At 53.0% G+C, this 20626-nt stretch overlaps 1 long non-coding RNA gene and 1 pseudogene across 1 annotated transcript; both read left to right on the top strand.

Annotated features, from left to right (window-relative positions):
• Nucleotides 1–7883: 7883 nt before the first annotated feature.
• Nucleotides 7884–11226, top strand: LOC123569547 (uncharacterized). Its single transcript, XR_010582043.1, has 2 exons — nucleotides 7884–10133; nucleotides 10856–11226. It is a non-coding gene; the product is annotated as an uncharacterized lncRNA (long non-coding RNA).
• A 4458-nt stretch (nucleotides 11227–15684) lies between these two features.
• On the top strand, nucleotides 15685–18617 carry LOC107127861 (uncharacterized; annotated as a pseudogene).
• The last annotated feature ends 2009 nt before the right edge of the window (nucleotides 18618–20626 follow it).

Below are 20626 nucleotides of genomic sequence, written 5' to 3'. Positions count from 1 at the left end.
GGGCCATGACATCCCCCTGGGTCTGAGCAGGCCCTGGCAGCAGGGAGGAGCTGGAGCAGTTCTCTTGAGCTTCTGTTTGGCTGCTCTTTGGAGGTGAGATGGGAAACATTAGGGGTGAAGAGGCAGCAGGAGTTGGCCGGGCATGGTGGCTCACACCTGTAATCCCAGCACTTTGGGAGGCCAAGGCGGGTGGATCACATGAGGTCAGGAGTTCCAGATCAGCCTGGTCAACATGGCGAAACCCTGACTCTACTGAAAATGCAAAAAATTAGCCGGGTGTGGTGGCAGGTACCTGTGATCCCAGCTACTAGGGAGGTTGAGGCAGGAGAATCGCTCGAACCCAGGAGGTGGAGGCTGCAGTGAGTCAAGATCGTGCCATTGCACTCCAGCCTGGGCAACAAGAGCGAAACTCTGTTTCAAAAAAAAAAAAGAGGCAGCAGGAGCATCGGAAGATGGCCCTGAACAGTTTTCATTTTCTTTTCTTATTTTTCTTTTTTTTTGAGACATGGTCTCACTCCATTGCCCAGGCTGGAGTGCAGTGGTGCAATCTTGGCTCACTGCAACCTCCACCTCCCAGGTTCAAGCAATTCTCCTGCCTCAGTCTCCTGAGTAGCTGGGATCACAGGTGTGTGCCACCACGCCTGGCTAATTTTTAGTTTCTGGGCTTTATGGAATGTTTCTTCTGTTTCTTCATCTCTTTTTTCCACAGCTCTTTTAAGTTGGAGCCATCGGCCACCTCTGAATCTCCAAATGTCACTCTGCCAGAGGATCAAACAAATATATAGAGAAAAAGAACATACTGGGGTTGTCCCCACAGCCCTCTGTGGCAGGGACTGAAGTTGTCACTGGTAATAAGAATAACAATAATAATACTTTTAAAAAGCATGTTTTGAGCATTTAGGGTTTGCTTGGCCTTGTGCTAAGCATCTTTTAAGTATATTGTTTAAAAAGTTATCACAGGACTGGGCGAAGTGGCTCATACCTATATTCCCAGCACTTTGGGAGGCCGAGGCGGGTGGATCACCTGAGGCCAGGAATTCAAGACCAGCCTGGCCAACATGGCAAAACCCCATCTTTATTAAAAGTACAAAAATTAGACAGCTGTGGTGTTGTGTGCCTGCAATCCCAGATACTCAGGAGGCTGAGGCAGGAGGATCACTTGAACCTGGGAGGCAGAGGCTGCAGTGAGCTGAGATGGTGACACTGTACTCCAGCCTGGGCGACACAGCAAGACTCCATCTCAAAAAAAAAAAAAAGTTATCAGACCAAAGATCAAAACAATTGAACTCATGGACATCGAGGGTGAAAGAATGGTTACCAGAGGCTGGGAAGAGTGGTTGGAGGCTGGAAGGGAGGTGGGGATGGTTAATGGGTACAAAAAATAGTTAAAGAAAGAGAAGAAGATCTATCATTTGATAGCAAAATAGAATGACTAGAGTCAATAATAACAATTGTACATTTTAAAATAAAGAATGTCATTGGATTGTTTGTAACTCAAAGGATAAATGCTTGAGGGGATGGATACCCCACTCTCCATGATAAGCTTATTTTACATTGCATGCCTGTATCAATACATCTCATGTACCTCATACATATATATATATTTATACACTTACCATGTACCCACAGAAATTTAAAAAATTTAAAAAGAGTATAAAAAATAAAATTATCACATCAATCTTATGAGGTAGCTATTAATAATTGTTATTCTTCATTTACACACAAGAAAACCGAGGCTCAGTTTCGCTTATAAGATGGATAGCTACTAAGTGCCTGATGGAGATCTTGAACCCCGACAACACGACCTGAAGCTCATGCCAGTCCCCATGGGTTCTCTCTTTTTGTTTTTTGAGACAGGGTCTGCCTCTGTCGCCCAGGCTGGAGTGCAGTGGCATAATCTCAGCTCACTGTAGCCTTGACCTCCCGGGATCAGGTGTTCCTCCGCCTCAGCTAATTTTTGTATTTTTAGTAGAGACAGACTTTTGCCATGTTGCCCAGGCTAGTCTCAAATTCCTGGGCTCAAGCAATCCTCCTGCTTCAGCCTCCCAAAGTGTTGGGATTACAGGTGTGAGCCACCACGCCCAACCTGCGTGGGTTCTCAGAGTTAGTGGGCAGGCCCACCTGGGCAGACCCCATTCCCGGAATTCAGTGGGGCCAGAGGCAGGGCCTTCCGGGAAGGGCCCTTTGTAAAGCATCTCAGATAAGAAGCTGTGCTGAGCTGCAGGCCTCAGAGACCTGAGCTGCAGTCGAGGTAGCTGAGCTCCAGGGTTGCTCCCCAGATAGGCTTGTGGAGGCTCTGTCCTGCTCTTCCTCCCTCCTGCTCCTGGGGCAGCCACAGCGCTGCTCCCTGGAATGGGAGTTGCCTGGCTCCTGCTCTCCCTATCTGGCCTTCTGTTGGCCCTGCCTGGCCCTGAGTCCACAGGGATGGAGCCTGGCCCAGCCTTGGGGCTGATGGGTGGGCCTGGAAGCTTAGCGCCTGGCTGAGGCCCTGTTGCCAGGCCCTGCCTTGGTTCTGCTTGTTGCTTTATTGCTCTTACCTGCTCACGCCTGCATGTGCCCTTTCTGGCCCTGCCCACACTTGCAGCTCACACGAAGGGCCTCAGGGGCCTGCTATCCCTGTCCTATCCCGCAATTCGCTTCCCTGCGACCCCGGGCCCAGCCCTTCTGCCTTGTCCCCAGCAACTCCTCAGGCTTCTACTGGCCTTGATCTCGGGATTCAAGGTGACCAGCTTGCTAGTTGAGGCCACCTACGGTAAGACCCCTTCAGCACCCTCTGGCTCAAGGCTGTCCCTGGAGGGGCTCACACCTGCCTCACCCCCGCCACAGGGCCATGGTGTGCTGCAGTCCCCAAGCCCACTCTGTGCCCAGTCACTTCCTCCATCTCACCTGTGGGGAGGGTCTCCCCCTGGTCCTAGTTCAGGCCTCCTCTGTCCTCTACCCTGAGACTCCTCATGCTCCCAGCCTTGAATCCCCTGAGATCTGATGAGGAGGAGGAGAGAGGGGAAAATGCCTGCTCACCTGCACATTGTCACGGGAACAAACCATCCTCACAGGGACTGGCATTTGTAAGCCATTGCCATACATGCTTGGTACGTTAGAAATCCAGAGGGCAGAACGCCTCCCTCTCTCCACTACAGATAAAGGTAACCAGGCAGGTCCGAGTGAATGAACAACACACCACGGTGTCTTTTTTAACAAATCCCTGGCAACTAAGCTTCCTCACCACAAACAAACGAACAAGTGCCATTCAGCAGCCACTCCAGGCTGGTGTTAGGTCAGTGCCTGGCCAAAGGCTCATGATGTTTATGGAAAGCAGGTTGCAATGGCTCGGGCGGGAGAGTATAATTGATGGACAAATTAAGCACTCAAAGGCCATCCATTTGCCTCCAACCTGGAGCCTCTTAGCCAGGGATACAGAGAGAAGAAGAGGAGGAGGAGGTGAGTTCCGTCTGTTACCTCTTGATTTCCCTCTCTGAGAGCCGAGCTTGCTTCATTTGCTGCCCCGGAAATTCAGCCGGCCCCTTTTGCTGGAGCAGGCCGTGCACGGTGGGTAAGTGAGCCATCCGTGTGCACTCTGTGGCTTCCGCATCTCTGGTGCGGTGCAGGCATGGCTCTGAGATATTCTGAGCACAGGCGTCTGGGTGCCGTTACTCCACATTCTGGGACACTGGCTATCGCATCTTCGGTGTCACTGAAGCTGTAGCGCATTCTTTTACGCCGGGAAATCCCATGTCTGATGCGACAGTGTTTCTTTAGGACAAACCCTCTCTAGCCTACGGTGGCGTCCTGAGTGTGTGGTGTCCTGGTTTAGGGGTTTAGGAGCCTCAAGGACGTGGCAGACAGAATCTCCAGCGGCTCCCCGGGAAGCCTCGATCTCTGTGGTCCTCCGTGGTGGGCATTTGGAGGGAGTGAGCCTTGGTTGTGAAACTGGAACGAGCTTGGGTTTCCAGCTGATGGGAGCTTTTATTTCTGATGTGGTTTACTGCCCATTGGTTTCTAAATTACAGCGTTACCGTCACCCTCTGTGTGTTGCAGGTTTGGTTTCCCAGGCAGCAGGCTGAGTCTGCAGGATGGTTATTGAAGAACAATGGAGGCGGATGCTGGAGCGGCTGCGGGAGAGCCTGGCTTGAGGGCAGCCCTCAGAGCTGTCCTGCCTGGGCTGAGGTGGCCAGCCCTGCTCTCCAGCACAGGCGTTTGGCTGTGGCCCCTCAGGGGAGGGTGTCGCCATGGGCAGGGCTTTCTGCAGCTGAGGGGTCCTGGAGGAGCTGCCAGCAGCAGGTAACACATCCACCATGAGAGTCTGGCGTCCACCGCGTGGTCGTGGTGCTTGGGGCTGGCCTCACTGACCCTCCAGGGTGGCCAGGACCTGAGCCTTGGCCTCCACATCCTCACTCTCAGGTCCTAGCCAGTACATTCAAGTTCCCTCTGTCTGTTCAGAGAACTCTTACCCATACTGTAAGACCCAGGTCAAATGTCACCTTTGCTGAGCTGCCTGTCTCTGACAGCCACCTCTCCAGCACCGGAGCTCCATTCTCCTCTCAAGGCTCCACAGCGCCTCCTTCCTACCCATCCTGGAATTTACATTCATCCTCTGGAAATAATGTCTTGCAAGCCTGCTTCCCACCCCACACTGACCGGGATTCCCTTGGGGTCAGACACTGTCTTTTCTTTCTCCTTTCATCCTTGGTTCCCAGTGTCATGCCTGGAACCTGAAAGCGGCTCCTGATTTTGCTGAATGAATGTAGGAGGGAGGCCAAGGGAAGGAGTGGTGGGGGACCCTCCTCCAGCCAAGCAGACCCCCAGGTGTCAGGCCCCAGGCAGAGCCCCCTTCCCCCAGCCTGGGACCCTCACTGCTTCTCACTCCTGTGGGCAGGAAAGGCCCCATCCTCAGGGGCCACAGTGGCAGAGGCCCCTGGGGAAGCGATGACAGACAGGGACAGCCACCCCTGCCGATATCACTCCTTGACCCTTGTCCTCCTTGGAGAACCTCCCCTGGATTCTCAGTGGCCAGAGCTCTGTCAGCTTGACGGGTGGAACGAGGGTTACCAGGAGCCCTTCCTTCTGGTTTAAACTCCCTCCTCTTCCCCGACTAGGAGAGTCTGAGAGCAGAGGAGGGCGGGGGCTCACCCCTGGGGTGAGGATGTTGGGCTCTCCCTCCCTGGGGCTGCCACCCGGCCCTTTAAAGGTTAAGTGTGTTTATGCAGCATCTTCAGGAGGCTGCCGGGTCTGACAGAACGGAGAGAAGAGTGATTAATGGCTGGTGTCCTTGCTGCCACCACCACAGGGAGGGAGGCTTCAACAGCTGCCCAGGAACCACTCGTGTGACTCCAGGCTTCGGCCTTTCAGCAGACTTCGGGACAAACTCTTCTGGGCCAAGAGGAGGCTGCGATTCTGGAATGGGGCCTGGAGGGAGGCTGGGGAGCTGCTGTCTTGGGAAAACCAGAGTTTGCTCCAGGCCAGAGCAGATCCTGTGGGGCTGCAGGCAGAAGAGAACAGAAGTTTGTGAACCACTGAGACTTTTAGAAATTCATGACTTTTACATCATGCCCTGTAATACAGTCCGATGTGTCTTAGTAGAACAATTATGTTTTAGGTTGTGCAACAATCAAATTATTTAAGTTAACACCAGCCAGGTGCAGTGGCTCATGTCTAAAATCCCAGCACTTTGGGAGACCAGGGCAGGAGAAACACTTGAGCCCAGGAGTTGGAGACCAGCCTGGGCAACATAAGGAGACCCCATCTCTACAAAACATTTAAAAGTTATCTGAGTGTGGTGGTGCCCAAGACTTGGGAGGCTGAGGTGGGAGGATCGCTTGAGCCCAGGGGTTAGAGGCCGTGGTGCATCATTGTACTGCAGCCTGGGGCGACAGAGCAAGACTCTGTCTCAAAACAATGACGACGACCACAACAACATTTAACCTTCCCATTCCAATTTACTTAAGTAAAATGGTTCCTCCAGCAAGATGAGCTGATAAGCGTGTCCTGAGCCCCTCACCCGGAGCTCCTGAGGGCCCCAGTTGGACAAACTTGGGCTTACAGGCATCCCTGGGAGGGGGCGGGGAGGAGGTGGGGATGGGGAGCTGGGGGGAAGCCAGCATGACCTCAGGTTTCTCCTACCGCCCCAAGGCCTGGGCCTGTGTTGGAGGTGTGCTGGGCTTGCCTCTTGAAGTCAGGGCTCCATTTTGCAGCATGGCATCAGGCACAGCCTGGGTGCTCAGAGTGGGCTTTGAGTGAATGACAAATGCATGAAAGGTGACTTTCAGAGCAGGGTTCAGGGGAACCCAGGTGTCAGGGGGATGACCAGACCCTTGCCCAGGAGGGAGGAGTTTCAACTGCGGGGAGTGGGCGGGGGAGAGTGGATGGGAGGGCGGGGGGCACGCAGCCCCAAACCTGGCACTCCAGCCAGCCTTGGGCCTCTGCCACCCTGTTTGGGGTCTTCGGTGCAAGCATTCCTGCAAGAGTTCCTTGCGTGCCCCCACCTTCCCATCGGGAGAGGCTGGAAGTGCGGTGGTCGCCTGCGGTGCCCCCAGCTGTTGTGGGTGCTTCTTCACGGTCAGTTCCTCTGACCTGGGATGGCAAGACTCGTCTTGAAGGGTGAGAAGTAATATCTCCAAAGGCCCATCAGGGTGCCTGGCAAGGGCTGCTGCTCTGTTATTATTATTATCATTAACGTTGGGATATGGGCATTGAACTCACCCCTTGAGAGTTGAGGAGCCCCTGGTGGGGGACACTAAGCACCTGCCCCCACCGAGGGGATGAGCTGCAGTTGGCACAGAGCTCTCTCCCACTCCAAGTCCTGCCTTCCCCACCAGGCCACAGCTGCCCCAATCACGGTGCTTCCCAAAGGACTTTCTGCAAGTGACCCTGGCCTCATCTCTTTCTGAGAATTGTAGATGCCTCAGGGAGAGGGACACTGTGCCGGTTTCCTGTGGCTGCTGTAACAAATCGCACAGACTGAGAGCCTGCGAACAGCAGGCATGGATCCTCTCACGGGTCTGGAGGCCAGAAGCCCGAGATCAAGGTATCAGCGAGGTGGGTTCCTTCTGAAGATTCCAGGGGAGAAGCCACCGCCCGCCTCTCTCCTTGCTTCCGGCGCTTGCCTGCAGGCCTTAGTGTTCCTTGGCTTGTAGACACCTCACTCCAGCCTCTGCCTTGGTGGTCTCATGCGTGTGTCTCTGTGTCCAAATTTCCCCTTCTGGCCAGGCGTGGCGACTCAATCCCATAATCCCAGCACTTTGGGAGGCTGAGGTGGGTGAATCACTTGAGGTCAGGAGTTCAAGATGAGCCTGGCCAACACGATGAAACCCCGTCTCTGCTAAAAATACAAAAATTAGGCAGGCGTGGTGGCAGGCACCTGTAATCCCAGCTACTCGGGAGGCTGAGGCAGGAGAATTGCTTGAACCCCTGGGAGGTGGAGGTTGCAGTGAGCTAAGATCGAGCCACTGCACTCCAGCCTGGGCGACAGAGCAAGACTCTGTATCCAAAAAAAAAAAAAAAAAAAAAAAAAGAAAAGAAAAAAAATCCCTTTATTTTTATTGATTTATTTCTTTATTTAGAGAGGGAGTCTCACTCTGTCGCCCAGGCTGGAGTGCAGTGGCAGTATCTCAGCTCACTGCAAACTCTGCCTCCTGGGTTCACGCCATTCTCCTGCCTCAGCCTCCCCAGTAGCTGGGATTACAGGCACCCGCAACCACGCCCGGTTAATTTTTTGTATTTTTAGTAGAGACAGGGTTTCACCATGTTAGCCAGGAAAAATTCCTTTATTTTAAGGATGCCAGTCTTTGGAATTAAGTCCCACCCTAATCCAGTAAGACCTCATCTTAGCTTGATTACATCTGCAAAGACGCTATTCCTGAATAAGGTCACATGTACAGATGCTGGGAGAACACAGTTCAACCCCCTGCAGACACAGCTTCACACCTGCCACCAGCTCGAGTCCCAGACGCTGCTTTCAGGGGAGCCCACGCCAAGGCAGCAGGCGGGAGTCTGTCTGTCTGGAGGATCCGCGGGGAGAGCAGGTCACTTTGGGGTTTGTACAGGGAGGCAGGATGGTGGCTGTGCAGAGGGAGAGGAGGGAGACGGAAAAAGACCCCAGGGAAATGAGGAACAGATGGGGACGGGACACAGGCCTGGGGAGGGAGGTGGGATCCTTAAGTCTCAGGGGTGGGGGAAAGAAAGCTGAAGGCATTTTGAGGGAAGCAGTGCAGTTCCCACAGCCCAGTGATCTGGCAGTGGTAAGGGTTCTAGGGGGAAGAAGAGCAAGCTGTGAGGTCTGATCCCTCCACGCACCATCCCTCAGTAGGCGAGTGGCCTGATCCTTCTTGACCCCTGCTTTCCCTTTTCCTTCCTTCCTTCCTTCCTTCCTTCCTTCCTTCCTTCCTTCCTTCCTTCCTTCCTTCCTTCCTTCCTTCCTTCCTTCTTTCCTTCCTTCCTTCCTTCCTTCCTTCCTTCCTTCCTTCCTTCCTTCCTTCCTTCCTTCCTTCCTTCCTTCCTTCTTTCATTTTTCTCTCAGAGTCTCGCTCTGTCGCCCAGGCTGGAGTGCAGTGGCACCATCTCGGCTCACTGCAACCTCCGCCTCCCAGGTTCAAGCAATTCTCTTGCCTCAGCCTCCTGAGTAGCTGGAATTACAGGTGCATGCCACCACACCCAGCTTTTTTTTTTTTTTTTTTTTGTATTTTTAGTAGAGATGGGGTTTCATCATGTTGACCAGGGTGGTCTCAAATTCCTGATCTCAGGTGATCCTCCCATCTCGACCTCCCAAAGTGTTGGGATTACAGGTATGAGTCATCATGCCTGGCCTTGATCCCTGTTTTCTGATCGCCCTAATTGGGAGAATAACTCCTCCACTATGAGACAACAGATGAGAAAGTGCTTGGAAAATAAAAGCAATGTTCACCGTTGAAGATTGTAACATGTAGAGCGCTGCATGACTGCATTGTCAAACATTCATAACTCAGCTCTTTTCAGGTTCACAATCATGATCAATGCCTCCTGGACTACGAAAACGCCATCATAAGTGTTTACATTATTCTCTTGGGTGAGCGGAACTTTGGAAAGGAAAAAAAGGAAAGTCTAAACTGACAAACTTCTGAAAACACTGGGGTCTGGCTGGAGTTCTCTTCTCTCCCTGAGGGCAGAATTAGGGTTGAGTGACACTTGGTAGGCGTGGAGCACGCTTCAGTCTCGGCCCACTACCCCAGGCGTTTTCTCATCTGACACTCACAGCAGCCCTCAGGTGGGCAGACACGGTGTATTTACGCCTTTGAATTGAGTCCCTTTGGGGGAGCAGGAGGGAGGGAGGGTGTGAGTGTGTGTGCGGACACCGGTGCATGAGGGAGGCGGGACCTTTCTATTCCGATGACAGTTACACAGACACCCTCACATCCTCGGATATACCGCCCCCGAGCCTGAGGTGCTGGCAATATCCCCATTTTTCTCTATCCTGACAGCTTTGGAGATGCCAGGCCAGCCTCCCTTCCTAATCGGTCATTTTCTGAGGAGTGGCAGCTCAGGCAGTTAGAGTAGAACGCAGGGCTTCAATCCCTCTGTGGGGTGGGCCTTGTTTGCACAGGTGGGCCTTGTTTGCATGGCGTCCCGATGTCCAGCACGCCATCCCAGTCTATGAGAATGAGCTCTCCTTACGGTCACTGCGCAGTGGTCCGGTAGCAGCAGAGGGGGCGTGGTCGCAGCAGAGGGGGCGTGGTCGCAGCAGAGGGGGCGTGGTCGCAGCAGAGGGGGCGTGGTCGCAGCAGAGGGGGCGTGGCATAACAGCGCATGGTCGCTCCACTCACCCGCAGCTTTGTAGCCGACAGCAGCTTGAAACACGTGGCGCGGTAACAACCTCTACCCTGCCACGGGTGCGTTCTTTTTTATTGTTTCCGTTTTCTAGTTTGTGGCAGATTGGATTCCTGTTTCTAACTCTTCCCTCCCTCCCTGGTGTTGAATTTCATGTTTGCCTCTTTCGCCAGGTGGCTTTGCAGTGCGTTCCTGCCCTTCCCCGCCAAGAGTGGGTGCAGAATTTTTCCTGCTCCGCGTCAATGCTGGGTGTGGCTATGTACCCTGAAATTACACTTGGAGCTCAGCCTCTGCTGTCCTGTACCCACCAATAGGAAAAAATGTTGATCTTTTTTGCTGTAGGTCATTGAGATTTCTGGGGCTGTCTGTTATGTAGCATTATTGTAACGACTAGTTCCCAGGTCATTCATTCACTCAACAAACACTGTGTGGCTGCCTTGGGTTAGGAATGCTGCTAGGAGCTGGAGATAAAAAGACAGGACATAGTCTCTAGCCTCAGGGGTCTTACAATATAAGAGAGTTGTGGCCGTCAGGCTGTGAGGAGACAAGACAAAGCCAGTTCCCTGTCACACAGGGATTTTCAGAGTTTGGGGTGGAGAGGGTGGAAATGGGAGCCCGAGCAGGTGGGGTGCCTGGAGGGGTGGCCTACCTCTCACTCAGTACCACATGCCTCCGTGTCATAATTTGGGGTCCTGAGTAAGGTGCTATTTCCCAAAAGGATCCCACTGCCAGAACAGTTTGCAAAGCTCTGTGGGAGGAAGCTGCAGGTCACAGGAGGGGAAATTGAGATCACACAGACTCAATAAGGAAGACCGGGGCTGCCCCCAAACCTCAGGCTGGACCCACTGGGATCCATGGGGGAGCAGCAATGTCCTTCTCCTCTTTATTATTTCTTCCAAATACCAGCCCTATGAGACATGTTAGAACCCGTCTAACTACATGTAATACCTCTTCACATCTCTGTAGGAATATAGGCAGGCCCGAGGCAGGGGGCTGGCTCAGGGTTCCACAGTGGCAGAGGCAGAGCCTCCACAGACCCCGCCTTGCCCTCTGTCACCAGCTTCTCCTCTCTGCCTCCATGATCTGAAACCTTCAGCGGGTCAACTGAGCCACGCCTGGTGCTGTGGTGCTTCACCAAGCTGCACACGCTGATGGCCGTGAGGAATGACTGCGCCCATTGCATCACCTCCTCATTGTCGGTGAGCCAGTGAGCACCTGTGGCTGCTTCGAGGGGAATTATAATAAAACTTACATGACAGTCCCTTTTCAGGAGGTATAAGCAAACAGCAAACACAACCTGTCGATTGTGCCGAATGCTGTTGATGCTGTTTTCTCATCCTAAAACAGATGATGAAAATGCTAAGCTCTGTAAAGAATGACTTAGTCATACTCAAAATTCTCCAATAAACACCTTACTGTTGTGTTTCACCAGCTCCGAGTCACAGGCAAGTCTCAATGGCCCTTGGCTCAGTGTCCTGCTCCGTGAAATTATGGAATCAGACACAGCTCACGGCTCACTCCGGAGTTAACTGAAGCCCTTGAAGGTTTTCTACCAGGTTTTCTAGGAGTTTACGGCATTATTTATTTTTATTATCCTCTCCAAAATTCTATGTTCAGCCACTTTGTTTTCCTCTAAAATTTCTGGAACCTTTTTCCTTAGTGTGCTTCATTCATGAAGCACACAAAAGTCTCTTCGACCTTCTCTCTCTCTCTATCTCTTTGTAAGGCTCTTTTTGGTATTATTGAATTTTATTCATAGCAAGACCCATCTGAGGCAATCCTGGTGCAATCTTCCCCACTTTGTCTTCTTTCTTTCTTTCTTTCCCTCTCTCTTTCTTTCTTTCCGTCCTCTTTCTTTCCTCCCTCCCTTCCTTCCTTCCTTCCTTCCTTCCTTCCTTCCTTCCTTCCTTCCTTCCTTCCTTCCTTCCTTTCTTCTCCTTTCTTTCTTCTTTCTTCCTTCCTTCCTTCTCCTTCCTTCTTTCTTTCTTTCTTTCTTTCTTTCTCTCTTTCTTCTTTCTTTTTTCTTTCTTTCCCTCTCTCTCCTTCTTTCCTTCCTTCCTTCCTTCTTTCCCTCCCTCCCTCCCTCCCTCCCTCCCTCCCTTCCTTCCTTCCTTCCTTCCTTCCTTCCTTCCTTCCTTCCTTCCTTCCTTCCTTCCTTCCTTCCTTCCTCCCTCCCTCCCTCCCTCCCTCCCTCCCTTCCTTCCTTCCTTCCTTCTTTTCCTTCATTTATTTTTGAGACAGAGTCTCACTCTGTCATCCAGGCTGGAGTGCGGTGGCACAATCTCGGCTCACTGCAACCTCCACCTCCCAGGTGCAAGTGATTCTCCCGCCTCAACCTCCTGAGTAGCTGGGATTACAGGCCCACACCACCAGGCTTGGCTAATTGTTTGTCTTTTTAGTAGAGATGGGGTTCTACCATGTTGGCCAGGCTGGCCTCAAACTCCTGACCTTGTGGGCCTTTACACCAAGAATGGCTCTTGTATTCCTTCCTTTCCTCCCTTCCTTCTAGCCACCCACCTACCCACCCATCTGCTCATCTATCCATCTATCCATCCAATCCTCCACCCACCCATCCATCCACCCGCCCGCCCATCCATCCATCCATCCATCCATCCATCCATCCATCCATCCATTCATCCACTCACCCACCCATCCATCCATTCATCTACTCTTTCACCTAGTCATCCACCCATTCAACCACCCGTCCACCCATCTAGTTATCCACCCATCCACCCATTCACCACCCACCCACCCACCCACCCATCCATCCACCCATCCATCCAATCATCCATGCATCCATCCATCCACCCACCCACCATTTCACCCATCCACTTATCTATCTATCTATCTATCTATCTATCTATCTATCTATCTATCTATCTATCTATCTATCCATCCATCCATTTAACAATAGAGACAATTTCCTGTCCCCTTTGGGAACACTGCCAAGTTTTCTCTGCCTTTCAGCTGGGTCAAGCTGACATTTGGGAGAAGGAGGTGGGTGGCACATTTTGCATCAGGGCCTGGGTCCACCTCAGATACAGGTGTTCAGCTGCATGCCAGGACTAATGCTGGGCATGGAAAGCTGGAGAGCTGGCTTTGTGCCCAGGGCTGGTTGTAGCATCTTGGCATGTTTCTGTTCCCAAAGTCCCCAGTGGACACAGGGACATTCAGCCATCTCCAGAGATAGCTACCATTTAAAGCAACAAGGAGACAGGACAACTGTCACTTTCCCTGACTCCAGTGAGACCTGGAGGCTGTTCTGCAAGTGAGATGCCACCTTAAGCTCTTTGTGAGCAGAGTTGCCCATAGCCCTTAGCTCATTGCAGGAAGCAACCAATGTGGTCCCCACATCAGTAGCCCTCAGGGCCAGACCAAGTTCAAAATTTGGTTAACAACCCTGTAGGCTTCTTCTTCGTTTTCAAATGTCACAGAAAATCTTTTTGTGCTATCGTGGGAATGGAGTTTCTCCTTCCTTCAGCCTCATCTGAATCGAGGTGGGGAGAGTTGGACACAAAGGTCAAGGGGAGAGAAACACTCAAAACAGCCCCCAGACAGCCGAGGCAGGCGTTGGCACACCAAAATGACACAGAGACAGCCCCACGCCCTAATGGGTCGATCCCATCCCTCAATAACACTGTGTGGCTGGGATCTTCTGCATTTCACGGGAGGCTCAGGGAGATGAAGCAACTTGCCTGCGGTGTCACAGGTGTAAGAAGGAGAGTAGGGGCAGATGGGGCCCAACTCCAGGTTTGCCTGGGTGCAGAGCCATGCGTGCCCCTGCCTCCTCCTTGATGGTTCTCTCTGCCTGCTTCAGGCTGTCCCCATGCTCTGCTCAGCCCCTGCAGCAGGAGGGCGCAGAGCTCACTGCTGGCTGGTCTCCATGGCAACAGCGGATGAGTCTGCATCCGATGATGGCAGAGCTGCCGTGGAGCTTGAGCTTGGCTGTGATGGCAGGGATTTGGGAGGAGAGGAGCTGGAGGAGTGGGGGATGGGGCATGAGTTGGGGTGCAGGATGGGCTGCTCTCCGAGCAGCTGTTTGGAAGATGCTTCCAGTCAGGTCTCAATCTCAATCGGTCGCTGGTTCATGTATATTTAATGGACATCTACCCTGTGCTGGGCACTGGGCATACAACAGTCTACTGGACCCAGTCTTGCTCTCAAGGGGACTGTAGCCCAAGAAAGAGGCAGGCAGATTATCAGGTAATTCTAGCTCACCACGATTGATGGGAAGATAGGGAAAGTTTGGGACACATACAAGCCCCTAGGACATATACAAGCTCCAACCCCATCGGGGCTTGGAGGCAGGAAAGTTTTCCAGGAGGGAGGCATTCTGATGAATGAAGGAGTCAGCTGGTGAAGAATGGGGGTGGAGATCCAGGTGGGGGTGTAGGGAGAGACGGAGACATAGACGCAGAGATTAGAGACAGACAGTGGGAAAGAGATGGGGTAGAGAGAGAGGAGAAAGAGATAGATAGAGAGAGAATCCTAGCACTTTGGGAGGCTGAGGTGGGCAGATCCCTTGAGGTCAGGAGTTCCAGACCAGCCTGACCAACATGGCGAAACCCTGTCTCCACTAAAAATACAAAAAGCAGCCAGGCATGGTGGTGCGTACCTGTAATCCCAGCTACTTGGGAGGCTGAGGCCACTCCAACCTGGGCGACAAAAGTGAGACCCTGTCTCCAAAAAAGAGAGAGAAAGAGGGAGAGAAAGAGAGAGAGAGAGAGAATGACATGAATGAGATCTGCCAAGAGTCCTCAGTGCCTGGAGCTCCAAGGGAGGAAGGCTAGGGAGGGAAGCCATGCTTGTCCTGGGGCCGAGATGAGGAGGAAGGGGGAGGGTCTGCTCCAGACCAGCCCTGGATGAGGGGATAAATTTTGTCTTCATCAGACACTGAATTGGGCATCCTCACCTCCCACCTTACAGATGAGGAAACTGAGGCTCAAAGAGCTACAGCGAGACGGAGGAGGAGGTGGCCCCGGCTCTGATGCAGGTGGCTGGTTCGATGGCAGACTCCCCTGTGCCGTGACTCGTAGACCAGATCCGGAAGTCCTGGAGTAGAGTGGGTGGGTCTGCCAGGGCATGGCCAGGCTGTCTGTCTCTGGAGTATCCCCCAAGGAGAGTTTCTTGACCTTGAGGATGATAATGCAGGGTAGGCTCTTGAGGGCTGTGCAGGGACTCCCTGGAGAGCCCTGGGAAAAGCAGGTCCCTACCTGCCTGGGCCTGCCTCTGCTGCAGGGGCCAGCGCAGGGGTCAGGTCTCCACACATTTCATGTCCAGGCCATTTCCCCACTCCAGCGCCAAGGCTGGGCACTCCCCAGTCAGTGGCACAGCTGCTGCTGTGGGGTCTCTTGCCCTCCAAAGGTTGGTTTCAATCCCAAGTGTCACCGCTGGAAACACCAGCCACCCTGGGACATGTGGTCTTGCCAGGCCTTCTGCAGGGCTCTGTTTCTTAGGTCCCAATCGTCTACAGGGAGCACTGGTCTGAGATCTTCCAAGATGCTGGGCAGGAGCAAGCCTGCCATGCTCATTCCCAAAGGACTCCACATCTAGATAAATGAAGACCTGGAAGGCTCTTTGGCTGCACTCTAGCAAAACAGCTTATGTCACCCTGCCTAAAGAGACAGTCAGGAAATCCCCTTGTTCCTGGGCGAGGAGAAGCTGGCCCACAGGGAGTGACGGCATTGAGCAGATACTGCCCTTGGCTCCCTCATGGATGGGGCGTGGTCTGCTGACCTTGACAGCGATCAGGGCAGGGGGCTTGGAGGGAAGGGGTTAGCTGGGGAAGGTGAGGGAAAGGACTGGAGTTAGGACAGGGTGCAGCGACCACATCCTGTGACAAGGAGGCATCTGTGACCTGTGTGATCTGCCAGGCAAGCAACACAAGTCATTGTGCTGCTACATGCCTGCTACTGAGATAGGAACAAAGAGAGGCTGGTCCTGCCTCTCGGTGCTCTCCGTTGGACACATCTGCTGGGCAGTACTGGCTTTTACCATAGGTATGTTTCTGCTCTTCCTTCTCTCTTCCTCTCCCTCTCTCTTTTCCAGGGCACTCACACACACACTTGCACATATGTGCACAGTTGCACACACACGCATTGAACACCTGTGCACATATATGTGTTTGCATACACTTGCACACCCACACACCTGTGCACTAGCACCCATTTGCATGCATACCCACACACTTGCACACATGTGCATTTGCAGAAATGCACCCTTGCACTTGTGTGACACACCTGCACACTTGCACACACCCATTTGCACACAGGCACAGACACACCAGCATGCATTTGCACACACAGCCACAAACTTGCATATGCAGCACTTGTACACTGACACACATCCTTTGTGCCTATGCAGTGCACACTTACACCTTTGCACACAGCTACGCCTGCTCACACATTTGCACACACCCACCTACACACTTGCACACATGCCACACACTTGAGCGTGCAGCACACATACGCATGTGCACACAGGCACTTTTGCACATGCACACAGCAGGGGCACACACTTCTCTATCACTCTCCCTAGTCACTGTTCTCTCCTGTGATTCCCACCCCTCTGATCGCCTCTGCTCACTTGCTGCCCCCTCCACTGGAAGGGACCTGGCCTGGTGCCCTGTCTCTGTCTGTCTCCACCATGCAGGGAGGTTTCACAAGGACTGGCTGATATCTCGCCTTGAGCTGGCCTGGCCGCAGCTGCTGCTGAGCGGAAGTCTCTGAGGGGCGAGGGTGAGAGGAAACCACACTCTCGCTCGGGTTCCTGCAGCTCTGGCCTCTGGGGAGGGGTGCGGAGTTGTGTGGGTGTGAGATGGCTTTGAAGGAGGGACAGCGTGAAGCTTTTCTCTGGGTCTCTTCCGTCTCCAGGAGAAAACTAGGCCACTGTGCTCCAGGAGAAGGGAAAACCCGTGGCCCCCCCAGGCTGGGCCCCCACTGGCAAACTGGGCTCCCAGGCCCTTCTCAGCCCATGCCTCTGTCTCTGCCTTGTCAGGCTTATTCTTCGGGCCTTTGAAGCAGCCTTTGGTGGGCAAACAGGATCTCAGGGAGCCCTGGCCCGTCTCCTCCAGAGTTGTGCCTTGGCCCTGGGCAGGGGCCACCATGGGCTGTTAATGTAAATGGCATCCCCTAGAGTTGTGCAGTGTGGGGGCAACCCTGAGGTGGCAGCCCAGCCCCCTGTCTGCAGCTTTTGCTACCCAGCCCAGCTCCAGCTCTGTCTCTGTCACTGGGGGTGGTGGGGGAGGCCGGAGCTCAGGGACAGGGACACTCCTGGCAGATTGTCCCTGCCCCAGGTGGAAGGGGAGGAGGGAAGTGCCCATCCTCCATACTGCTATCCTGCCAGCGGGGTGGGCGCTACTATGCAGGGGAAGGTCTGGCTAAATAATGACGCTGAGCTTCGGACACAAGCCTTCTCCGTGCACCTACTGTGTGCCAAGTACCATCCCAAGTGCATTATGGATGGTAACTTGTACAGTGGCTCGGAAGGCACCACTACAATCACCCCCAGTTTCTGTCTGGTTCCAGTCCTGGTCACACAACTAATAAGCAGAAAATGGATTTGATGTGATTTTATCTGAACCCGGGCAGGCTGGCCCAGAGCCCACCGTCTAACCATTGAGCCGTCCAGCCTGTCAAGACTCCAGGCTCACTGGTGTCGCACCCCTCTGTCATTTCCCAGGGAAACAAGCTCTAGCAGCCCCTACCCTGTGGGCACTTTGGCCCAGACTCCCTGCCTCCCTGCCTTTCATGACAGGAGCCAAAGAACAGTCTCCTTTGCAGGGAAGGAGCCCATTGGGGGTCTTCTCTTGCAGGCTCTGTCTTGCGTGTGGGTCCTGAGCTTTCTCATTGAGTAAGGGGAGGGGGCAGCAGGGTCAGTCCAGTGCAGAGTGGATGGAGGCTGGTTGAGGCTGTCTTGAAACCCTAAACCCAGTTGGGATCCTCGGGGAAGGATCCTTAGCTGGGTCCTGACTGGCTCTTCCAAAAGTCAGTGGGGCACGTGGCTGGAGCCCAAGCAGGAGGGAGGGAGCAATGGTGGCCCGAGTCCTGGGGTGACCAGGCCCTGAACCTGCCCTGCTGGGACCCCATTCCCTGACTTTAGGCCCCCTTTCCCCACCACGCAGGACACCAGGCTCTTGCCTTAAGATAGGAAAGGAAATGCCTTATGGTGAACAATTCTCCAGGTCTCTAGTGTAGCTCCAACAGGTGCCAGAGGGACATGGCAGGTGACCCTGGTCTCCTATGACCCTGACTTTACTTGCTGTCATGAGGTCAATCTCCTACCTTGACCCACCTCCTGCCTCTGCTTTCAGAAGGGCAGAAGGGAGGGCCTCCTCCAGCTTCCCAGCCGCCTCCCACCTCCTGCCACCTGGCAGCGCTGGGCCCCCCAGCAGCAAGGTTCAGGAGGGGAAGAACCTCTCGCAGGTGAACAAATTGCTGCACATCAGACACATTCTTTTCAAGCCTCATTTTCTCTCCTTTTCATGCTAACTTTCCCACTATTAAAGAGCATTTTTAAAAAGAAGATGAAAAAAGGGAGAGAGAAAAGAAGGATGAAAGTGTGAGCGGGCACCCGGAAGTCCTTTTCAATTGCCTGCTGCTGTGTAGGGTCTGATCTAAGAGCAAGAAATTGGAGGATGCTGGAGGGGCGAGGTTTCATTTCAGTCCTGCCTGTTGGGCCGAGTCCGGGGCGGGGAAGGAGAGGTGATGGAGGTGGGCCTGGCTGGGCCCTGTGGCCCTGGAGCCTGCCACCCAGCCCCTGGCCTGTGCCTGGCACAGGAAGCCCCTCAAAAATTTCTTGTTGAATGAATGAAAGAAAAGAAATCAGTGGATGGAGAAGGGCTGGATTCTTTTGTGGGGACCTTCCACGCCACCTTCTCTGTGGGGCTCTAGGGCCGGCTAAGAAAGAAAGGACAGATTTGGCAAAGGTCAGGCAGGAGCTGGAAAAGCATTAGGTGGACCAGGCCTGCTACAGCAAGGCCACGCCTGCACTGCTATCGTACTGGTGACGTCCATGGGTGCAGCCACGGCGGGTGGGCACAGTTTCACATGGGATGGGGGCTGAGCCTGGGTTGGGTAGGTGACCCCTTCCCCTTCCCTACCCCTCTCCCCACCAGCAGGTACTATTGGGTCTGAGTGAAGAAAAAAGCTCAGGAACATGCCAGGAAAGTGTGACCATGATAATACCTCTGAGAAGAACCCAAGAAGAAACAGCAGAGTATTATGCAGGGGAACAGGACTCAGGGTGGGCTTCAAGTATCATTAAACATAATCAAATATTTTAAAAGTTATTATTAGCTGGGTGCAGTGGCTCACACCTTTAATCCCAGCACTTAGAGAGGCCAAGGTAGGAAGATCACTTTAGCCTAGGAGTTTGAGACCAGCATGGGCAACATAGTGAGACCCCATCTCTAAAAAAAAAAAAATAATAAAATCAGGAAATAAAATACAAGGACGTTTTTGCATCATAGAAACATTCTCTATCTTGATTGGGTGATGGTTCCATGACTATATATACATGTTAAAATCCATCAAATGGTACACTTAAAATTAGTGGGTTTCATTGCATGTAAATTGTACTTCAATGAAATGGGTATTTTAAAAAGCTACAGCTTACTGCAATCCTTCTATGTCCTAGGCATGAGCTGGGAACATCTAAATATAGGATTTTCAATACTCAGAGCAACCTAGTATCTTTTCAGAGAGATGGGCACAGCCTTTGCGAGGTCACACAGCTAATACAGGCCACACAGCTCATATGCCAGCATGGAGATAAAGGCTGAACTTTCTGCCGGGGGCCTGGGGGGCAGTGAGCACAATAAGACCTGACCATGGTGGCCATGGAGCCTGGTCCCTCAGGGTTCTGTGTTCCCAGGGAACTGCTGTGTAAGACCCAGCCATCTGCACACAGGAGCTTAGATCACCTTTCTCTCCAAACCCTTTGGGTATTTGAATCCCTGGATTTTTCTAAATCAGAGTTTTGGTTAGACCTGGTCCCCCAGAAATGCTCTCAGAATCCCAGGCAGGGACCCCAGCCACTTGCCCTGGAGGAAGCCCCTGGGCTTGCCCGCCTCCTTCCCCCGCCTTCTCTTTCTCTCTGGATATCAGCATATTTGTCACACTTACTTCATTTCTCCTCCCGTTTGGTGACACAAGGTGAGCTGAAGGAGAGCTGCTTGGGTGAGGATTATGAAGGCACGGGTGCCATGGAAACCACTCTGAAGGCCCCCTAAAGCTGCAGCCGTCAGGAGGGGCTGCTCTGCTGTCATTGGTCGGCCACGTGGACCCTCTCCCTAGCGTGATGCATGAGTTTTATTTATTTTACTCTGTTTTGCATCTTATGCCTGCTCTTGGCTTCCTCACAGTCCCGGTGCAGGATGCTGCCTGCAGGTCCATAGGATAAAGGTGCTAATGTTTTTTGTTTCTCTTTTTTTGAACTTCTGACGTTTTAGGCTCATTTTCTGGTGCTCTCTCCTCCATGCCAGAAGGCAGCACTGATTTCAAGCCACAGATATTGGAGGCAGAAAATGGGATTGCGATAGACAGAGAGGGAAGCCAGCTCCTCTAGCAGGTGCTATAGAAATGGCTTCTGATTTTGGTCACAGAAGCAGTCTCTAACTTTCCCTGCAAATCCAAGAAGCCCTCAAAGGGGGCCAAAGGCAGGCTCTTTAGTACAATGTCAATCTGAGCAGAATGGAAGAGCTTCCAGAGGTTGTTAGTGAGATTCAAAGCCCTGTGGGTGCCTTGATCTTCCTAAGCTTGCTTTTAGAGAAGCGTGCTGTCGAAGCTTCAGGAGGCCGCCAGCTTCTGGTTGGACCTCAACCTCCTCCTCC

The sequence above is a fragment of the Macaca fascicularis genome, chromosome 16 (genome assembly GCF_037993035.2).
Source record: "Macaca fascicularis isolate 582-1 chromosome 16, T2T-MFA8v1.1".
In the NCBI taxonomy this organism is placed as follows: domain Eukaryota; kingdom Metazoa; phylum Chordata; class Mammalia; order Primates; family Cercopithecidae; genus Macaca; species Macaca fascicularis.
The sequence above is the reverse complement of the archived record's forward strand: the minus strand, read 5'-3'. Positions and strand labels throughout refer to the sequence as shown.